At 38.3% G+C, this 10,402-nt stretch overlaps 1 protein-coding gene across 1 annotated transcript in view; it reads right to left on the reverse strand.

Moving 5' to 3' along the window:
* Window positions 1-10,402, reverse strand: part of LOC135713658 (uncharacterized) — a 51,000-nt gene extending 40,598 nt beyond the window's left edge. Inside the window, exon 1 of the mRNA XM_065236822.1 lies at window positions 9,681-10,402. The gene's annotated coding sequence lies outside the window, so the exon portion shown is untranslated. The remainder of the gene's footprint in view (window positions 1-9,680) is intronic.

The raw sequence follows: 10,402 nt of genomic DNA on the forward strand, positions 1-10,402 counted from the left end.
AATGGGTTGCTGGATGTGCAATAGAGCTATCACCTTCTAATACCCCGTACAGACTATGGCTTATATCATCTAATATACACAGTTAAAAAAATTAGTGTAAAATTCCGTTACAATAATGCACATAAAAGGAGCGTCATATAACCATTATCATACAAGTTAACATAATAGATCGTGTAAATTTATTTAATTCAAAAATTACAAATATTGTATGCAAACGTCCATATTTGTTAGCAACATTTCTTGCAAGTTGCTACTTTACGGGAAAAGAAAGTTTACATGCATGAATGTTTGCATCCATGGATGTTTATGGATCACCAGTAAAAGTCAGAATTTTTTTCTGTGTAGGCTGTCTTGTAATTATCACTGATACATCTAGTATTGACTGGAAATCATATGTATGAGTGCTCATTGCAAGCCCTAATAAAAAATACCATAAACGAACGGTAATCAAGATGATCGAAATATCCTTTTTTTTCCTTTATTTAACGTCGGCCTCTGTTCCGCAATCTAGTGCCAATCACCGACGGACATCGATTGCCATCCATTGACGGCAATCGAATGTGCAGGAAGGCAGCTTCCACACCTGCGTAGGATATCGCACCCATTCAACACACATGGGCCGGGACCAACGGCTTTACTTCCCTTCCGAAGGAAGACGTGACCAGAGATTTTTATGCCTCAGAAAAATCCCACCGACCTCGGCTGGGATTGAACCCAGACCCATTGGGGTGTTAGAAAGCAGTCACGCTTACCACTACACCACCGGTGCCGGCTGATCGAAATATCCCACAAATGGTTTGGATGATACCCCGAACACGTCGTAAGCTCTTTCTTGTGGTTATTTTTATTAGGATATAAGCCATAGTCTGTACGGGGTATAACTCCCGGACTAAAACTGTCTGCAATTACCACAAACGAGAAATTACAGATGACTTTCTTCCATAATACCACTGCCGGCAAGTGGGGGTTAGATTTAATACACACACACTTTCCCATTAATTTGCAATGCTTTTTTAGTAGTTATTCTAGTAGTTAGATAACTCTCTATCATGTTTTCTAAAGCTTGGGCCATCATATTCAGTTTTAAATTTCGATCCCTCGGCGTAGAAGTGCGTGGATTGTGCCAAAGGCGTCCGATGTACTGACCATTCATCGACATTAACTTATCCTTTTGAACTGGTAATGAACTCTATCCTCCTTCATGCTCAAAGTTAACGAGTGCTTCCTAGTTCGAGCAAATTCTCCGAAAAACCTAGGACTACCCGCTTGGTTCTGGTGAATTTCTCTACTACATCCAGTCACTATTGCATCGTCGTGTTACTCATATTCGAAAGGAGTCCAGTTGCTAAGTCTTCACAGGACGAACGCCAACCTCATGTTTAGTGCTTAGTTTTCGGTTCGATCGATGCCAATAAATATATCTATACCAATAAATAAATGTTAAACTATTCCAATCAATGACCACCATCGTTCGGTTCGTTCGCCTGATCTATGATGATGATGCTGTGCTGCTATAGGTAGGTATAGGTATAGGCTTGCTTTTATCAGCGTGAAGCGTCGTTCAAATCAGAGGACGGACGGTGAAATAATGAATAATAAATGAAACCATCCGGGTGGAAAACCTACTGAGGGGGCAAATGGATGTTGATTTCATATTTACGATGCCATAGACGACGACAACAACTCGAGGGCATTGACGAATGACAGTGTGAAAATTAAATAGGAGTCGAGAACCATAAAATCCATCGGATGGTTTCGATTAGTGAGTGACACATTGATGGCGGAATTGATAATTAAACGGATTTAGGTAGAGTTGTAATCTTCACTTCATTGGAAGGGAAGAGTTTGATGTTCAACACATACAATGTTGAATTAATTGGGTTGTTTGTTTCAATGGAAAAAAATCCTGTTTGCTCACATTTAATTAATTGGAGACTGATTTTTGGTTTCAACATCGAAGGCCATAGGTTGCTCGTAAAAGGAGCACGTGGTTGCTTCAAAAACTTGTAACTTCAAATCGTTCTCTTTCCGAGGAAAGCTACTTGAATGCAGAGTGGAAATTTGTTTCAAGAGTGAGACAGAATCAAAAGGCGCTGAAAGCTTGATGATGTACTTCAAAAGTAATTCAATTATATCGAGTTTCTAAAAGTAATTTCGTGACTTTTAGACTATGTAGTATGATAAAGCGTTGCAAAAGATGCACGAACGGCTGAGAGAAGTGGAAATGTGCAGGAAAATATTGCGTGTTTGCGCAGCTACAAAGCAAGACCATGCTGGAGGTGGCTGGGTTCGATTCCCGGTCCGGTCTAGGAATGTTTTTCCGCTTGGGAAATTTCTCAACTTCCATGGGCATAGAGTATACGATTGTACTTGCCACACAATTATACTAATGCAAAAATGGTACATATATCGAAAGCTCTCAATTAACAACTGTGGAAGTGCTGTGAGAGCACGCAATAAGCTAATATGTGATTAAGCTTGAAATTCGATGAAGAAGAAGAATAGGAGGAGGAGGAAGAAGAAGAAGAAGAAGAAGAAGAAGAAGAAGAAGGAGAAGAAGAAGAAGAAGAAACATTTCTAACCACAAAATGTTGGTTGGTTTCGTTACTACAATTTTCAATAGCGGGTACGTATTTCGGGATGATGTATTGAATAATTTTAGATAGAGCTAGTGTAAGGGGCCTAACTGCTGTTGTAGACAATGACTTCTCTCAAAGATTTCTAGGCATTAAAGACATGCCCACGCAAACCAACATCCCCATCGGGTAGGGGAAGACTTGATTTGCGTGGGCGTGTCTTGAATTCCTAGAAATCATTGAGAGAAGTCATTGTTTGTTAGGCCCTTATTCTTACTCTATCTAAAATTGGTTTGCTTGCATGCCGTTCCCCAGTGATGCCAACAATCCAGTTTAAACTGGATTCTTCCAGTTTTAAGCAAATTCCTCCAGTTTGTTTTCCAGTTTTTTAATTATCAGCAAAATATTTTAAAGTATGATTACCAGTACAGTATGATTAATATACTCACACTTTAAACGTTTATATTGGAATTGAAATCTGTAAGTGTAGTATTAATTAACAGTCATAATACCATACCTGGAAAATTCGTGGGGATGCTGCGAACAAGCTCGCTCCTCGGCGATAAGACAGGCGTGTTGTGTCACAGCATCGACACGCATTTTGCAGGTTTGGTATTATGACAGTTTACATTATTTTATGCCAAAGTTAACCTGCACAGCAAAAAAAAAATGTAATATCGATCAATGTAATTCAAGTTGATGTATGAAATAATGATGTAATAGCAAAAAGCAGATACAATATTACATCAATGGATGTAATTTTGTTCGCAAAATCGATGTACATCGTACAACGTTATATTACACAACCGATGGATTGACTTGGTTGCAGCAGTTTGGATGTAATATCCAACAACTTTTTTTTCTGTGTAACTGATGTTGAGTACGTGTAACAAAACAGAACGTTTCAGAACAATGGAACTATCTCAAATCTTTCCGTCAATGATATATCTCTGTTGATTTTCTACTAATATTCGAAATTATTGTGGGTTCTTATCCTTTCGGCATCTTCAATTGTGAATTTATTTAATAAAATTGAAGTAAGATTTAAGCTGGTTCTTATCACTTTGCTAAATAAAATTCCCTGAGTTTTCCAGGATTTTCACGGAAAATTTGCATGCTTATAAGAAAGCTATTTTCTAATTGCGTTAAATAGTATGTGATCGCGCACGGGTGAGATCCCTACGTTGTGTTGATACGAAAAGAAATAGAAATAAAAACACACCGATTGTTCGGCCGTCCTGCCATGGCGGAGGCATGCGAGAAACTGTTTATTGTTTTGTATGAGGTTTTGTAGACTGTAGTATCGATACAGTGTGTAAGGTAAATGTACATATATATGACGTTGTACACGTACAAACAGTATGTTATTTTTTTGGAAATACAACAACTTTATTTCCAGAAATAATTTTAAGACATGACAAACAAATTTATAATAAAAACCATTAAATTTTAAAGTTTTACATTTGCTTAAGTTTGCTAAGTCCAAGATTTCATAAAAAATCAAATCTTAAAAGTTTCGATGGAGTTCCAAGATCATGAAAATTTCTAAAGTGCCAGTATCCCAGAATTAGCAGAATGAAGTCTCAGAAATTTGATTAATTTCATGTTCGCAATCTTAAACACATTTTAAAGTTCGGCATATCAAATATGTTGGCTAGTTTTGGAACATGAAAACTTCTCATGCTCCCTTATCTTGTAAATTTCTTCGTGTCTGGAATATTCTCGGGTATATTTAATTTTAATGTGATACGCCACGTCATTCATCAATGACCACAATCATTAAATAAAAGTGTTTTGCTATGCGTACGAAAGACATCTTTCTACAAAATAGTAAATTACTAATTGAATACCTTAAAAAATAGGCAAGAATTGTATGAATAAGATCTGGATACATATTTTAACACTTTTACACACAAAATTTGCTAATTCGTAATAATCGATCGTCGATTTCTTTTCCACCAAACTGGACAAATAAGTGCGTTATGACTTATTAAAAAGTGTGATAAAAGAGCACGTTTACGTCAAATCGTTCGGTTATCTTCGGTGCAATTATTCCTTATGGAGGAAGAAATAAGTGCACCCAAGACAACAAAACGATTTGACGTAAACGTGCACTTTTATCACACTTTTCGCATTTTTAGAGCAGTCCAATTTTAGTTGCAACCAACAATATTTGCTTAAATAATATCGTTTTGCATCGTTCAAAGCAATAATTTCGTAAGATGAAACTGTTTTGATTACCTTTTTCTACACACCGCATTACGAAGGTGGGTGTACCAAGGGGGAATCAACTCTGCACACTGTGCCGAAACACAGTATGACACACTGTGCCGAAATACAGTATGACACACTGTTCGGGACGTTAAGGCACACGCTGATACGTATGACACGATTTTATTCAACATCGATAATAGCAGAACCATCTTTTGAAATCAGGGAGCAAATAAGGGAATTTTTTTTTTTAATATCTTTATTAAGGAGACTTTCAGCCGTTGGCTGGCTCGTCTCCGACCCAAATAAATAAGGGAAACAATAACCACTGTCCTCCCCCGTTGTCACGATTTTCCTATATCTAATTCATTGCATGTCATATAATCTAACACCCCCTTTTCCCCACTTATTATGCAAGAATAAAAAAAAAATGTATCACCCTACAGCGAAATAAAATAAGGCTCGTGTTTATTTTTTTATCTATACTATTTAACACACGAATCTTGTTATATTTCTAATATGTACATTTTTTTAGCAAATTAATATTAAAATGGGTGTTCTCCCTGCCTTGATCGCTTGTCTCCCATACCTTGGTTTGGGTTCGCCTTGGCTAGCCTGGTTGAGATCAGTTCTGCAGGCCATACTGATAGCCCAAAATATATTTACTACTGTGATCGTGGTCAGTTCCTTCATGACACACCCGTTTGGCATCATTGAACCAAGCGGAATGAATGAACTCACCACACGCGTATTATTTTATGCTCGTTTTACTTTCAACACTCGTATACTATTAATATTGAAATTAATGATCACATCTCCGTTTTACATTTTTCAATGAGCGATCTCGAAGTTGTAAACAAACAATCTCAAAAGTCATAACTGCAGGGTTGCCAAACTCATGGTATACTGAGACTGACAAATTGATTGCGGCACTTCGGCACGTTCGGCACAACGCTTGGCACAGCTTGTGGCACAGATAAAGTACTCTGCACTGATTGAGATGTGCAGAGTTGAGATGTGCAGAGTTGAGATGTGCCGAGTTGAGATGTGCAGAGTTGAGATGTGCAGAGTTGAGTACCCCTATTGGGGCCTCCCTTAGCTCAGTCGGTAAAGGCACAGCTACAAAGCAAGACCATGCTGGAGGTGGCTGGGTTCGATTCCCGGTCCGGTTTGCCTTGAATTACTAGAAATCATCGATAGAAGTAATTGTTTACAAAAGCTGTTACGTCCTAATTCCAGCTCTATCTATAAGTGTATCTAAAAGGCTGGTCAAATTTATTCATGCCAATGAAAAAGGACGATTTATTCATTGCAATAATCATTAATGATGGTAAACATCATCAACAAGGAAAACTTGAACAACAAGATAAACGGGTCAGAAGGAAAGCAGCAAAAGCATATTCAATAGTTTGACTTGATATTGATCAGTTTCTTAGGTGATAACCATTTTAAAGCTTATTCGATCTTTACAAAATATTAACTCAATCAAGCAATTGTAAACATATAATGAGAAAGTCAAGAACGAGTTCTCATTCCTGCTCTAAAAAAGGCGCCAATTTGTAAGCGGTGTTGAGTATAGTCGGTATATTTATAGTCTGGCGGATAGAATTTCGATCTATCAAAAAGCGGAACCAATTCAATATATTGCAGACCCAACCCAAAGATGGTGTTAGTTTGCGTAGGCGAGCCTTGAGTCACGAGAAAAGGATTTCAGATGTTTTAATCTCAATAGCTGATGTGCTCTTTTCTGTTGTTGGTCGTGATTTGCTCGATTGGTTCCGCTATTTGACAACTCAATTGGTTCCCGAGATTTTATCCGCCTGACTGTGAATATAGCGACTATAGTGTTGAGATTTGAATTGAAAATGATTTTTTGAATGAAAATGACAATTTAAAATTGAAAATGATCGACTCTGCACCACTCAGACTGGAGGTTTGAGTTCTGGCATCATTTTGGGTAGGTCGTATGTAACAAAAGTGTACAAAGTGTCGTTTTGAATCAATGGCTATGGTTGTTTAGAATAGCAAATTTGATAGAAATGAAGGGATGGTTTCAATATTGGATGTTAAATAGAAAATATTTAAAAAATGACGGAGGTTGAAATTAACAGTAAGATAGATCAGCCTTTCCATAGCAAAACGATATAGTGGTTCTTAGAATTGCGTAAAAATTGGTTTTAAACCACTGATCAAAATATTAAATAAACGGATTTTTTTTTAGTTGCGCCGATGGTGTATTGGTAAGCGGGATTACCTCTCACCCCAGCAGCCCTGGGTTCAATCCCAGTCGGCGTCGCCGTGATGTTCTGAAGCATAACATCTCTGATCACGCCTTCCTTCGGGAAGTAAAGCCGTTGGTCCCTGGTTCATGAGTTGATGGATCGATATGTAGGGTCCAGGTGTGGGAGCTGCCTCCCTGGCGTCGGTAGCATTGTTGCTCGCTCAGCATGGAAAACAAGATTAATCATTAATCACGCTTACCACTACACCACCGGCGCCGCTGAATCCACTCTGCATATAATTAATAATTCTTGCAGTGTAATACCTAGCAATTCACCGAAAAATACTCCTGAAAAAATTCAATTGGAGTCAGGGTTACTTCCACTCACTTGCTATGAAAAAAAATGTTTTTTTTTTTCCGAATTATGAAATCGTTAGATGTCATAATGATAATTAGTACTTGTAAGTTACAAGAAGAGGCTCATAAAACCTGTCAATTAAGCTTTCAGAGCGTCACAATCACGGATTTTATGATTCGTGAGCATTCACTCAGAGTGAGTGCTCACGAATCGTACAATCGTTGATTGTGACGCTCTGAAAGCAACACAGCAAAAAATTAATTTTGATATCACATCAAAGTGAATGCACTTCAATCGTGTCAAAAATATGGTTTAATATTACTTGCCAAAAAGGACAAAATTATCATTTTTTTTTCTTTATTTAGGAAAATTATCATTAATACAGTGCATGAACTGACATTACGCTGCTTTTATTGCATTTGTTTATTTTTGTGGCCATAAAAATTACATGAGATTTTAGACATGATTGAAGTGCATCCTCTTGGATGTAATATTAAAATTTATTTTTTGCTGTGAATATTGTCCACTTTAAGTCTGATTTTTAAGTATGTAAATCGTTAACTTCACGCATGAAGTAATAAAAACATGATTTGCTAAAGTACATAACTCTGGATGGGTGCTTACCATCAATCATACTGGTCATTGGTCGAAAGGTACAGTAGCAGCGCTTTCCCTACCCGTGTATCTTTAAGATCATTAAGTTGGCAATGGCAGGAGCACGTGTGGACTGGTAGAGGAAACAATAGCTGTAATTTTCAAATATATCAACTAGATGCTTACGTCGATGCAAATCGGCTATCATCTCTTTTTACAGTGGTGGAGGGGGGACCCATTTCTCGCCATCCCTCATAAACGGACACTGCCATACTATAACGGAACTATCACCTCTATACTTTCATCTAATCTTCTTCTTCTTCTTCTTCTTCTTCTTCTTCTTCTTTCCTTTATTTAACGTCGGTCTCTGTTCCGCAATCTAGTGCCAATCACCGACGGACATCGATTGCCATCCATTGACGGCAATCGAATGTGCAGGAAGGCAGCTTCCACACCTGCGTAGGATATCGCACCCATTCAACACACATGGGCCGCGACCAACGGCTTTACTTCCCTTCCGAAGGAAGGCGTGACCAGAGATTTTTATGCCTCAGAAAAATCCCACCGACCTCGGCTGGGATTGAACCCAGACCCATTGGGGTGTTAAAAAGCAGTCACGCTTACCACTACACCACCGGCGCCGGCCATCTCATCGTCTATCGTATAAAATGTCCACTTTAAGTCTGGTATATAACGTTAATAACCTCCAACTATGTAAATCGTAAACTTCACGCATGAAGTAATGAAAACATGATTAGTTAAAGTATTATTATTATTCTTTAGGAAATCTCCTCAGCATCCCTTAACCTTCAAGAAAAAAGGTCTCATTAGAGTTCCTTCGGAACTGTTTTCATGCTCGGATTTCATTGAAAATAATATCGATTTTTTTTATAATTTCAGGAGCTTTTTGGAGCTCTTGTCAGTAATCCCTAGAAATTGTAAATGGAATTAGCTTCAGAGTTAATTTTATATCTTGCTCAGATTTTCTTCGGAATACTCCTGGACTTCTCCTAACAATCTCAATGAAAACCTCCTAATAATTACCATTTACTTTTATTCATAATACCCTTAGAATTCTCCATAGAAGTTCACCTCGCAAAGCCCATTGAATCCTTTTCAAAATTAATTTAAAAATGCTCAACGGAGTTCTTAAGAATACTTTTCAGAATTCTCCAGGAGTTTTCTGCCAAATGCTCATGAAACGAAATTAATGTCGTGGAAAACCTCTTTGAATACGCCCCTTTTCCTTGTTGCCCTTGGTGGGGGGCATTTTTGCTCTTTTCGCCGACCCCTCACTACGTCCCTGAGTGCACCCAAGAAACCAAGACGATTTGATGGAAGTATACATATTCATCACACTTTTTTTTCACTTTTGGTGTAATCCAGCTTAAGTTGAAAGCTGCAATACATTGTTAAAATGAATACAAAGCTCTAAATTACATCAACTGTAGTACAAATTGCCCAACATGACAGAAAACAAGTCTCAATAATTAATATCTTGAGCCATCGCTTGAGCGAATCCCATTTAACCTTCTGAATAATTTAGCAATAACACTAATGAAGATAGAGGATTTTGATAGATATCCCGTGACGTGCTAGTACACTGTTTCTGAAAATGTAGGACCAGTCAGTATTTATACGAAAGCACAAACAAATTAATCTGAAACTTCCTCCGGAAGCCTCAACTACTCTACCATTTCTTAAAACCTGATATATTTACCTGCATAACTTTGTTAATTTCATCCAGTAGCAGGAGCTTTTCGTTTTTGTACTGAAAACCGAGCAGCCCTAATTGAGCACTCTGTATGGTACCTACTGTCGTATGCCAGCAGTAGCAGCGTCGTCACTCCGTAAGGGGTTTATTATCGTGCACGGATGGGCGTTTATTCTTCTTTTCCTTCTTCTTTTATTGTAGCAATAAATGCTGCAAACGTACTACAAGAACACACACCAGAACAGACACTAGCCTCGTGTGAAGAATCCCCAACGAGATGAGGGATTTGTAGTAATTTGATACTACGGTAAGCACTTGACTGCTGCAGCCCTCATCGGTGGAGCACCATCGTACACGGATAACAACCTGAGGGCCATTTTCTCCGATTTATTTTCTTCCCTTGCCAGCAGCCTCTGAACGGGAACACTTTTTTACGCGTTTCACTCACAGCCTTGAGATTCGTTCGAATATCCTTGACCAATTACCCTACCTCCTGTCGGGCTCTTTTGTCATACTTGATTCCGGAAAAGGAACACCTAATTTACACTGTCGCTCGGTAATTTGTAGATTAATTTCAGTAAAAAAAGGACCCTTGCACTCACTGAAACCAACCCCCGGCCCTTGCTTCAAAGCTGTTCCATTTCCCAGCAGGGTGGCTATGGCAACGAACGTGAGATGGAAGATATGTACTGGGTACACCTTGATGTTGGCTCTGTAGTTGGGGATGC

This window comes from Ochlerotatus camptorhynchus, unplaced genomic scaffold, assembly GCF_037179485.1.
Source record: "Ochlerotatus camptorhynchus isolate MF236.1 unplaced genomic scaffold, CSIRO-AGI_Acam_v1.1 ptg000576l, whole genome shotgun sequence".
In the NCBI taxonomy this organism is placed as follows: domain Eukaryota; kingdom Metazoa; phylum Arthropoda; class Insecta; order Diptera; family Culicidae; genus Ochlerotatus; species Ochlerotatus camptorhynchus.